General features: G+C 46.0%; 1 protein-coding gene across 5 annotated transcripts in view; it reads right to left on the bottom strand.

Moving 5' to 3' along the window:
* Positions 1-3608, bottom strand: part of MARCHF7 (membrane associated ring-CH-type finger 7) — a 29629-nt gene extending 26021 nt beyond the window's left edge. For all 5 annotated transcript variants that reach the window (XM_075429783.1, XM_075429785.1, XM_075429784.1 and 2 more), the window contains exon 1: positions 3453-3608. The gene's annotated coding sequence lies outside the window, so the exon portion shown is untranslated. The remainder of the gene's footprint in view (positions 1-3452) is intronic.
* Positions 3609-8169: the final 4561 nt, after the last annotated feature.

Genomic DNA, 8169 nt, shown 5'->3' on the forward strand with positions numbered 1-8169 from the left:
TTACAGTATCAGCATCTTAAGGTTTTTTTTGGATGAGCACGAACACAGTCAAATTAAAACCTTGAACATTTTGTTTACCCACACAGGAATTCAACAAATCCCAAGTGGTAATTAACCTGCTGTAGTGAATTCTATAATGACAAAGTAGTCACCTCAATTTACACAGAAGGTATTGAGGCCAAATGACTTCTCTGCGGAAATTAAAAAAAAAAAAAAAAAAAAAAATCTAAGTTGTGTTGCAGTCTGAACTGATTTAAAAGCCTGTTGTTGCCTCAAAGGAAAGGAACGCCTTACTCAAATATGACACCTGTTGTGTTGTTTCAGTTTGGCCTGGATAAACGCCAGGTGCCCACCAAAACCACTCTATCACTCCCCCTCCTCAGCTGGACAGGTGAGAGAAAATATGATGAAAGGCTTGTGGGTCGAGATAAGGACAGGGAGAGATCACTCACCAATTACTGTCACAGACAAAACAGACTGAACTTGGGGAGAAAAGGGAGTTTAATTCATCACAAATCAACTCAGAGTAGGATAGTGAGAAACAAAACCAGATCTTAAAACACTTTCCCCCCACCCCTCCCTTCTTCCCGGGCTCAGCTTCTCTCCTGTTTCTCTCCCTCCTCCCCCTGAGCAGCACAGGGGGACATGGAATGGTGGTTACAGTCAGTTTATCACACGTTGTCTCTGCCACTCCTTGTCCCTCAGTGGGAGGACTCCTCACATTCTGCCCCTGCTCCAGCGTGAGATCCCTCTCACGGGAGACAGTTCTCCACAAACTTCTCCAATATGAGTCCTTCCCACAGGCTGCAGCTCTTCATGACATGCCCCAGCATGGGTCCTTCCTACGGGGTGCAGTCCTTCAGGAACAGGCTGCTCCAGCATGGGTCCCCCATGGGGTCACAAGCCCTGCCAGCAAACCTGCTCCGGGCGTGGGCTCATCTCTCCATGGGTCCGCAGGTCCCGGCAGGAGCCTGCTCCAGCACGGGGCTCGCCACGGGGTCACAGCTTCCTTCAGGCATCCACCTGCTCCGGCCTGGGGTCCCTTTCATGGACTACAGGTGCATATCTGTTCCACCGTGGATCTCCATGGACTGCAGGGGGACAACCTGCCTCACCATGGTCTTCATCATGAGCTGCAAGGGAAGAGTCTCTGCTCCGACATTTCGGGCACCTCCTTCCCCCTCCTTCTTCACAGACCTTGGTGTCTGCAGAGTTGTTTCTTTCACATCATCTCACTCCTCTCTCCTCACTGCTGTTTTACCACAGGATTTTTTCTTCCCCTTCTGAAATATGTTATCACAGAGCTGCTACCACTGTCGTTGATTGGCTTGGCCAGCGGCAGGTCTGTCTTGCAGCCGGCTGGCACTGGCTTTATCAGACATGGGGGAAGCTTCTGGCAGCTTCTCACAGAAGCCACCCCTATAGGCCCTCCACTACCAAAACCTTTCCACGGAAACCCACAACATGTCCTTCACTGAGCAACCTCAACACACTATCCCGGCAAAACACACTCCTGGCTTCTCCATCATTTTGACACTACTCATGCTGGTATCCAGTAACAGAGAAATGAGAAAAGTAACAGCAGGGTGAGAAGCACTCCTCTCAAAGTAACATATTTCATCAGGTAACACCATGCTACACAACTTCCCAATCAAAGCCTTACAGAAAAACCTACAAACAGCTCTTACGTCTCCTGGAATAAGGGATACATGTGATACCTCTCAAGACTTGGTAAGAAACCAAGTTCTGAAATCAAAATTTAAATTTAAAGTTGTACCTGGGAAACAGATGACCAACTTGTAACAGGAGGTGGAGTTGAACGGCCTATTTTGAGTACGCTGCTCAAATGTCCTGCCCTTCTTGATCTGTCATCCCTCCAACTACATTATAAAAGATTAACTAGATCTAACATAGCCACAGATAAAGATAACAAGAGACAAAACATCCAAGCGATCTTTGATGGAAAGCAGTGTAATCTCAAAAGGTAAAAGTAACACAAATAGAAAATATTTCAAATAAAAACCTCTCACTCCTTTTCCCCTGACCCTCCTCTACTGAGAAATGAGAGGCAATTTGAGGCAGTGATATCCACCAGTAAGGTCAGCTTCCATGCTTTCTACTGACAGTTTAAAGCATTCCTGTACCCTCAATCATAGAGAAGCACACACTCCTCTCCCACCTCCTAAACTCAAGTTTTCTACCTCGGAGTTATCACAGAATCACAGAATGTTCGGGGTTGGAAGGGACCTCTGGGGATCATCTAGTCCAACCCCCTGCTGAAGCAGGGCCACCTACAGCAGGCTGCACAGGACCTTGTCCAGGCGGGTCTGGAATATCTCCAGAGAAGGAGACTCCACAGCCTCCCTGGGCAACCTGTTCCAGTGCTCCGTCACCCTCAGAGGGAAGAACCTCTTCTTCATGTTCAGACGGAACTGCCTCTGCTTCAGTTTGTGCCCATTGCCCCTTGTCCTGTCGCTGAGCACCACTGAAGAGTCTGGCCCCATCCTCCTGACATCCACCCTGCAGATATTTATAAGCATTTCTAACGCCCCCTCGCAGCCTTCTCTTCTCCAGGCTCAACAAGCCCAGCTCCCTCAGCCCTTCCTCATAGGATAGATGCTCCAGTCCCCTCATCATCCTCGTAGCCCTCTGCTGGACTCTCTCCAGTAGCTCCAGTATGTAGTGACGCTTCTACCCAAGACGTAAGCTTTCATGGCTACAGGTTTTTGCATGGTTTGATATACAACCGTTCGTAAGACTTTCTACTGAACAACCTGTCATCACACGCCTTCCCCAGTGTTTACTCACGCTCACGTTTTTATGACAAACAAGATGGAGTTCAGGGACAATTCTCCCAGCCTGTGTAATTCCTTGTTTGGGGTATTTTCTCAACTCTCAATCAAGGAAGACTGACAAAAAACTCCACTGCCTCTCAGGAGTCCCACAAGCACGAAAAACACTTACGAATGCCGTCCATCTGCCCACGCTACAGCAGCCGGGGCCACAACCCTGGGCTGCTCCCCCTCCCCAGACCGGGGCCAGCAGGCTCCGGGCAGCGGGAGCTCCGCAGAGGGCACCATACCCCGTCTCCGCTTCCCGAAGGGAGAGGCCCAGCCGGCAAGGCCTCGGCGTCCCCGGCCCCCGGCTCCTCACGGCCGCGCCCGCTCCGGGCCAACGCCGCCCCGAGGCCCGCGCCAGCCAGGAGGGCAGCGCCGACCGCTCTGCCCCGACCCGGCAGGGCAGCGGCTCTGCGGAAGGTGGAAAGGAACGGGGGCCCGGCGAGCGGCTCACAGCTCCGCAGAGAGAAGGGCGGAGGAGCCAGGCGCCAGCCCCGAGACAAAATGGTTCCCCCAGCCCTGGCGCGGAGCCCCGGGCCCGGCCCCGCACACGGGCGCGAGCTGGGCCGTGCAGCCATCGGCCCCTCCCGGACGCCGTACGCGGCCTGTACTCACCTCACGGCGCGGGCATTCAGGACCGGAGGGGCGACCGGAGGGGCCACCGGAAGGGCCAAGCTGGGCCGGGCCCACGGGCTGCCGCGCCGAGCCAGGCGCCGCTCCCTACCACACAATGGCGACAGCGCCGAGACTGCACGGCTGTCAATCACCTCCCACGCCCCGCCCACACCCAGCTCTCGCGAGAACCGCGGCGGGAGCGGTTCGATGGCGGGGAGGGCGGGGCGGCCGCGGGGACGGGCGCGCGGTCGGGCGCGGGCGGGGCGGCGGGAGCTGAGGCCGGCGGGAGGTGGGGGGGCGGTGGGAGGCGGGGGCGGCTGCCGTCGAGGGGCGGGTGCCGACGGACGGTGTGTGCGCCCGCCCAGCGAGCGGGGCCGCGCTCAGGGCCGCTGGCCTCAGCTCGTAAAGTGACGGCCCTCCAGAAAATGAAAGCGGTCTGAAAAACCCTTGCATTAAAGACAGAATTTCGTTCATTTTTGTGGAGAAACATCCCCAAGCCACAGTTTGAATCGACTGTCAAGTTCAACGTCCAGCCTTGGAACTGCACGCAGAGGTTTTGAATCTTCCGCCTATGCTACGTACTCTTCCTAGTTTCAATATTGTTTTATAAATAAATATGAAATGTCCCAGTGAGTGCCCTAGATTGCACTGTTGCAGCAGGCTAGCCATTCTTTAAGGGAGGGAAGAAAAAAAACCCAAACACCCCAGCCCCAAAAAGCAGAAAACACAACCAGCCGCCCTGGCACAGGGCTCCAACATGTACCAATTCAACGCGTGCACGCCGAACAGCTCTGACAGATCTGGGACACGCGCAAGACCAGCCAGGCTGGTTAGAAACTAGCCAGGCAGCATCTCTGAATTCTAGGACAGTCCTGTGTTTGGCAATACCCTGGATTCTGTTTCCCATTCATGCTTCTAAATGTGTTTTTCCATATGTTTGGATTGTGATGGTTTTTGTTCACTGATTCTTTCACAGAGAAATGGTGGGCAAAGTGCTAGTGGATCAAGACAGAGGACAAAGTGCTGGGAAGTGCTGTAAGCGGAGAGAGAAGCGACCGAACAAAAACTGATAGGAGAGAAAGGCTGCCGGGTTTTGTGCTGATGGGCATGTTGCCTTTCACCAGCATGCCCAAAGCAATGCTTATTGGACTTGGAAAAATCTTGTCTGTCGCAGATAGAAACAGGCTGCTGCCCCTGCCAATACCATTTAATTGGCGTCTCTGTCTCCAGCAAAAGCGGACAGCTGGGAATGGACCTCAGGAATCATTCCAGCAGTAGCAGCTGCCCTTTTTCCTGGTTAGCAAAGAAGAACACTTACAGAAAGAGTTGGATCTATATTAAATTCAGTCCTTAAAGGATGCGTTCTGTCCTTTAGTCATGCACAAGTCAACTGTAATTCACAGATCACATAAAGTGACTGCGTGAACGTAGAGGACAGAGCATGCAGCCCTCCTGCAGCCAGAACAGATCATAGCCACCACTAAGCAAGTCCATTATGCTTTTCTTTTTAAAAGCAAGTTAAAAGGTAAGCAGGGTAAGCTCTATCCGATACAAAACTTATGAGTTCTCAACTCAGTCTCACTATCAGAAGAGGACTTACTGGGGATGCTGAGAAAGGTCTTGTAGCATTCACTACAATAGCCCTGTCCAATGCAATGCACAATCTGTATTGCTTGAGGGTTGATGCAAGACCCATTTGTTAGCATTCTGCGAGCCATTTGTTGGCCATGTTCTTGTCACAACTTTGTTCCTTTTAGAATAAAAAAACTATACTATCACCTGAGCTCATAGACTTGCATTTTTTTTAATCTGCATAATGGATCAAAGATCTACCCTGTGCTATTGCAACACTGCATGAGTAAATTACTTTAATTACAAATATATGAAAAAGGGAAACGTTGAGAAAGAATGATCAGTATCACCACATTGCACAAAGACTTCTCTACATTGTGAATCATTGCTAAAACAGCACCATCTAATGAGGCTGGAATACAGTTTGGGATTTGTCTTAAGGCAAATGTCAAAATGTTGGGTGATAGTGGCTGAAGTCAGAAAAGCCTATGTAATAATGTGCTTGTAAAGGGCAAAGCAGCAGGTTTAGAGTACATCTGATTCATCATGTCCTTTAACCACATCAAGAATATGGAAACAGTCAGATTCAATTCAGATAGTTATTAACAGAGTTACTATCCCTAACTGTCCATTTTTACATCCTCTCACAACAGCTGATTTCCCACAAATGACTGAGCTTTTCAGTCTTTTCTTTACTTCAGTAGATCATAGTCTGAAATCTTAAGATGGTCTGAAATTGGTGTTGTCTAGTTGTCTAGTTTTAATCTACTCGTATTAGCAGGTTATTCTTAAGTAAAATTTACTTCTAATAGCCATCTGGAGATAGAGACTTCCCAAAGAGTTTTCGTAACCTTTCTGACCTGACTGCAAGAGTTTTATTAGAAAGCACTAATACATATTTTTTTAAAATGCAGTTTAGATTGCATCTTGAATATTCATTTTTTTATGAAGGACTTCAGGCAATATTCTAAGAATTTTGACCCTCTCCTTTCAGTGAGAAATGGCAGCAAAAAGGTCCCAAATCAGGAAAAGAGTTTTGGATGTGGCATGTCTTCATATAGATGGTCCCAAATATTACAGTAGCCATTCACATTTGTAAAGCTGGGCACAGGCAGGAGGAAGACTTCCATGGGTAGCAGACATTGTGTCCTAGAAAAAGGAAAATGCATCCTTGAGTCACAAGTCAGTCCATTCAACACTTACTATGAAATACAGTTTTTGGAAAACACCACCTGCTGTGTATGCATAGCTTAGACTGCAGGAAAGGAGTAGGTTGAAGAACTTGCAGACAGACAAAACCAGGGCAGTCTCGAGCCATCCTTTTACCATGCTTTTTTCTGCGTTGAAGAGATACTTTAGGTTATATGTGGACTTGTTCTTTTTATTGTATCAGTTAAAACAAGTACTATGGACATAGTCCCTGCAGATGACTCTCTACAGATTCCTAGGCTACCTTCAATTAGCGTAACCCTTGCCTTTGCGTTGTACTTTACCAGCAGGCTGTCATGTGCACCATAGTTACTGAACATGACACTAAGTGTGTTACAAGTTCCCTGGCTTCCAGCCTGCCAGGAGGAATTGTGAAGTTGCTCCTGGTTGATTGCTGAACAATAGGGCTGCACCATAGAAGTAAGTTTAGAACACGTTACAGAGGAGAGAAAGCTGGGATGTGAGGAAAAGCAGAGTTCATTTTAGACTGTCTATGGCAAACATTACACGAGAAAGATTTCTGAAAGTGGGCAGTAAACTAGAAAGTTGTCCTCAGAGCACAAATCCAAATCATGGTCAACAGATTAAACAAACTTTGTAAGTATGGTGATTGTGAAAGGCTGATTCTAACCATCCAAACTGCAAAGTACACAGTAGTGATACAAAGAAAAAAAAAATCAATTTATTGCAGAGGCAAAATAATTTCAAATAGATGAAGCCTTAAAGAAACTCTTGTAATACTGCCAGTGAGAAATATTGCAGAATTCTTATAGAAATACATACTTTATTAAAATATACGTCTAGCCTTTACAGTGCAGGCATTTTGAACATAGTAAATTTTTTAAGGCAAGGTCAAAATCACTGCTTTTAAACTTTTTGATATGGGAAGTTAAATAAAAGTTAATTTTTATATGGGAAGGATTGAAACTAAAAGACTTTTTAACTTTATGGAAATCAAACTGAAAGAACTTTGGCCCAAACAAATCCCAGCTTTGTGAGTTAAAACACTGTGGTGCACACCCATTTTAAAAAGGTTTTCTTCTTTTTACTTTATAAATCTATACTTCCTTTTCAGTATCCAGAAAAGAAATCATTGTCCAAATGTTCCTGATAATGAATATTTTTTAAGCATAAAAAAATTTACTTCATTCTGTTACTATTTTATCTTAGTCAAGAAGGTTTTATGTACCTTCTGAATTACATCTGTTCTTGCTTTAAAGGACTGTAAAGTAGAAGACAGTTAAACCATATTAACTGCTTAAATTTGACAGGTAATAATGCTTTGGGTAGACTGACTAAGTGTATCTGTATCGTGTTTTAAAATTTTAATTTTAGACTATAGATATATTTTGCAAGATGAAAGAATGCATCTTAAAAATTACAGAAATATTTTAGAATAGTTAAAAGTTAATTGGTTTTGTTTTGTAAAGGTGGTTAGTTCTTTTTTTACTGTAGTTACTGCTTCTGGAATTCTAGTATTATAGAAAGTGGCAATGTTTTAAAATCTTTGTTTAAAGTCTACTTCCTTCAACTGCATACTCCATCCAAGTCAGGAGGAAGTCTAAAGTTCTGTGAGGCACAGGATTCAACTTCTAATGATGTTTTATTCACTGAGGAGCTCTTACTGCTGATTTGAATTAAAAACATTGATGAAAATGCTTCTGCTGGTTTGTATTCTCAGAATACCTACATTCTTTTTCATTCATTTCTGTGGAATAACTAGTCTTCTTTCCAAAGCCAGGGCAAATGCTAAACAGAGATACATAAACTTGAAACACAGTTCAGAACTAACATATTCTTCAGCAGACAACAGGAACCGCAACTACCCTTTCCCTTTCCAATAGCTTTTATTATATGCTTTAAAAAAAGAAAAAACTATACAAGGTATACAAATGTCCTAATAAATAGGAAGAATTCTTCACCTCAAATCACATTT

This window comes from Opisthocomus hoazin, chromosome 9, assembly GCF_030867145.1.
Source record: "Opisthocomus hoazin isolate bOpiHoa1 chromosome 9, bOpiHoa1.hap1, whole genome shotgun sequence".
In the NCBI taxonomy this organism is placed as follows: domain Eukaryota; kingdom Metazoa; phylum Chordata; class Aves; order Opisthocomiformes; family Opisthocomidae; genus Opisthocomus; species Opisthocomus hoazin.